Consider the following 4,517-nt stretch of genomic DNA (forward strand, 5'->3'; position numbering starts at 1 on the left):
TTCCATGTATTCTCTGTGACCAAGGAAACAAGCGGTTACCTAGCAACCTGGCCTTTTAGGAGGTATTGTTACCAATCTCTTAGAGCTCATCAAAGGAATTCTTGTGCTATTGGAGCAGCCTAACAGTGCACATTGTTTCCAGAGAATTGTCTACTGTGGTATAACTGAACCTCGACTACGGAACACAAATGATAGCAGAAAGAACAAACCACTATAGATCCCTGAATATCTTTGCTGTCTTCAGTTCCATTATTTCCTGAATTGTTTGCATTGGGCTTCGGTTTAACCAAAGTGGTGCTTGTACAACATATTCCTCGGTATTTGGTTTCTAGCTTCTCTTCTGTGGTTTCAGAACTAGCAGAGGAGTGAAAGGGAAGTTGCCTAACTCCTGCTCAAAACCTGCTCAGATAGAACTTCGAAGACAGGGAATTCTGCCTTGTTAAGCATGAAAAAGAATAATAGATTTTTATTTCAAAGCAAATGTTTACAGCTTTTCACAGAAAAAGCAGAGAATATTATATTGTATATACATTTATTGGTCCAACATGTTTTTAAATATTTATTTATCTTGAGAGAGAGCAAGAGAGCAGGGGAAGGGCCGAGAGGGGAGGGAGAGGATCCCAAGCGGGCTCTGAGCCTCCAGTGCAGAGCCTGATCTGGGGTTCCAACTTGCTAACTGTGAGAACTGTGAGATCATGACCTGAGCCAAAACCAAGAGTCCCACACAACCGCCTGAGCCACCCAGGTGCCCCGGGCCACGAGTTTGGTTAGAGTACCTACTATGTGTATCAATTGCACTGTGAATTTTTAACTTCATGAGCTGATAAAATGAAAGTTCTCTAAACCTGCCACTGGTGTTTCTCCTTTTCCCAAAAGAGAAAAATGTTAACTATGTTTCTGAGGACTGAGAATTTGTTGTTTTGCCAAAAGCACAGGAAACACTTCCATCTCCTTTCCTGCTTCAGAGAAAAAGACATTTAAGAAATGATTTTATTTAAAACCTTGTTTCAAAAGACATTTGACAAACCACAAGAAACTCTTAATGATAGAGAACAAACTGAGCACTGATGGAGGGATGTGGGTGGGGGATGGGCGGAATGAGTGATGGGTACTAAGGAGGCACCTGTTGGGATGAGCACTGGGGGTGATGAATTACTGAATTCCACTTCTGAAATCAGTATGGCATGTATGTTAACTAACTAAAATATAAGTAATCATAATCCCTAAAGTAAAATTTGTAGCACTCTCAAAAAACAAAGTAAAACAAGGTATTTGACATATATTGGAAAAAGCATCATGTTTACCTTTTTATACCCTTTTTTATGCATTGGTAAGTCATCCATAGATTGAAAATATATCAGTAATATTACAAATGTGTTTCATGTGAAAAGAGCAAAAACATATTCTTCTCCACGTTACGTTTCTGTTAGAACTTCAGTTTTACATACAAAATGTTTTAGGCTCAAACTTAATATAACAACCTTCCATCTTACATATTTGGTAATGATCCAGAAATTTGTTTTTATCCAAGTTAGTATAATTTTTAAGAAGCTTCAAGTATCTAAAATATTACATCTCAATTTTCTGCATTCTTTTTTCCATGAGAGCTGTAAAGAGGCCAAATGTCAGGTGTTTCTTTTACTGTTGACTTTTCTAAGCCTCCTCAGAATTTCCCCACGTCCAAATATTGTAGACCAGTATTACCCAATAATGAATTAAATAAGATAAAATAATCACAACTGGTCTTAATTTATCTTTTTAGCTTTCTAGCACATAACAACTTGCCTGTTCCTCCACTGACTCAGGCAAAAGCTGTGTCATATCCCAGTAGTTCATTTCTGACTTTGTCAAAATCCCCAGATGCTTTCTCCTTTTCGGTCTCCCAGATGACTCTTGTACCTTCTCCCCTCTTTCTAACTCACGATCTCTGTCTCATTCTGATTCCTACCTGAACAATCAGAAAAGAGTTTCCACAGGGTACCGTCATCCATTTATCCACCAACTCACCTTTACCTGCCCATTTTTCTCTGCTTTCTCTCACATTAACAGTTATGACTTACCCGTGCTTCTGTCTTCTTTCATGTACGAGATCCTATCCCTTCATCTCTACTCAAAGCTACTGATCCAGACATTTTCCTACATCACTAATTTGTCCTCTCTCCTGAATAATTCCCACAAAGATATAAACAGGCTGTGATTTTCCCCCATTTAAAACAGGAGCAAAACAAAACAAAACACTCTTTGGTCCACTTCTCCAGTCAGTTTCTATTCTATTGTTTTACATCCATCACAGCACAGGACAGAGTGTTGAAAGTGCTATGCTTGCTGCATCCAATTCTCCTCTGGTCTCTCTTGGGCTCATTTGAGTAATGTTTTCACTCCACGACTCCACTGAAACTACATTTGGCAGGGTCACTAATGACTTTCAAGCAGCTGACTTCAGTGGTTTGCTCCTAGTCCTCAGTTCCTTGATCCGACCACTGCATTTGACACATTGAGTTTCTCTGTCTTCTCTGAAGTGCTCTCTTCATTAGACTTTGAGGACAACACACTCCACCAGTTGTATTTCTAGTTTATAATCTCTTTTGCTATTCTCTACTCCTCTCCCCAGTCTCTTAACATCCTTGTGCCCACAGCTCAGTCCTTAGACTTCTTTCTCTCTTAACTCGCTCCGTTAACGATCTTCTCAGGTCTCAGGGCTTTAAAACCATCTATGTGCGAATGACTCTAAAATTTATAACTCTGACCTAGACCCCTCTCTCTGTCTTGAATCTCAGACTCATATATTCACCTGCCTACTTGAGGTTCCTCTTGGATATTTTACAGTCATCTCAGTCTTAGTAGTCCAAAAATAAACTTCTGGATCTCCTCTTTGAATCAGCCCATCTCATATCCTGCATTTATTCACACAAAAAATCATGGAATCGTCCTCAACTATTCTCTTTTCCTCCACCATCACATCCAATCCCAGAAGAAATCCTACAAGCTCTACCTTTAAAATATATCTGGAATCTGATCACTGATCACTCATTCCACAGCTACTAGCCTCGCATGAGGCCCCACATTTCTTTCTTTTTTTTTAATGTTTGTTTATTTTGGAGAAAGAGAAGGAGCAGGAGAGGGACAGAGAGAGAGGGAGACAGAATCTTAAGGAGGCCCTGCGCTGACAGCAGCAAGCCTGATGCAGGGCTTGAACTTATGAACTGTGAGATCATGACCTGAGCTGAAGTCGGACATTTATCTAACCGAGCCACCCAAGTGCCCCAGAGAACCCACATTTCTTAACAGTGTCATTACAAGAGACCCTTTACTGGTCTTCTGCTTCAGGCCATACCTCCTTACATTCCATTCTCGAACACAGCACCCAGTGTCATTTTGTTAATGTGCAAGTCATTCTTCTGATCAAAACACTTTAATGGTTACGCATCTCACAAGAAAAGATTAGCATTCTTACAGTGGGCAACATGGCACAGATGTATCTGATTTTAAAAAAGAAAAAAGTAATATCTCAAAATGAAAGTACTTTTGAACAATCAAGATTTAAAGTGATGAAAGTTCTTTGACAGCACTAAGTTGTTTGCATCAGTTAAGGAGAGCTGAGCAGTTGGTACATCCTGCTAGAAGACTGACAGCACAGGGATGCTTGAATGGCTCAGTCAATGGAGCATCTGATTCTTGATCTCAGCTCAGTTCATGAGGCTCAAGTCATGATCTTGGTTCATGAGATCAAACCCCAAATTGGGCTCTGTGTTGACAGCTCGGAGCCTGCTTGGGATTCTCTCTCACCCTCTCTCTTTGCTCCTCCCCTGCTCACTTGCTCTCTTTCTCTCAAAATAAGTAAGTAAATATTTAAAAAATGTTAAAAAATTAAAAAAAACCTGACAGCACAGTAGTTTTCCCATCTGTATTGTTTACTACTTGAATTTTTTCATGCCAAACACAGTCACTCCGTATCATAGGCATGAATAAGTCTCTGTTAAATGAATGAGGGAAAGTACAAGGTCTGAAATCATCCTGCTAATATGGAAGATGGAGACAGTTCACAGCTGAGAGGTGACCATTAAGGTGGCGAGTGCATCACAGTGTAACTGGGGAAATGTTTGTGTGTTTACTGCTTATGGGAAACATTTCAAGAGGCATCTTTTGGTGGAAAATCAGTTCTCAACCCATTAACCTAGGAAGATTTTAAAAAAGAGTATATATTTTCCGATAATAGTATGAAGAATAGATGATGGGGAACCAGGCAAGACCTGAAAAAAGAAATTCCACGGCCTATTTGTAGTATATGGACCCAGCCTCACATTTCATTGTTTGGGGAAAAAATAATCATACAGAAAGCTTTCATTTTCTTCCTGTAGGATTAAATTAAAGACAAATTATGCTTTTTTCTTTCTTTATCCTGTGGGGTGAGGAGTTACGTGCTTGGTCTAACAGAATTTTGAGTACCTGGCCCAGGACTGACATACTATGGATACGCAACTGCAGAAGGAAACTGACGAGTTAGTAGGAAGTGCTTC

The sequence above is a fragment of the Suricata suricatta genome, chromosome 5, assembly GCF_006229205.1.
Source record: "Suricata suricatta isolate VVHF042 chromosome 5, meerkat_22Aug2017_6uvM2_HiC, whole genome shotgun sequence".
Classification (NCBI taxonomy): Eukaryota; Metazoa; Chordata; class Mammalia; order Carnivora; family Herpestidae; genus Suricata; species Suricata suricatta.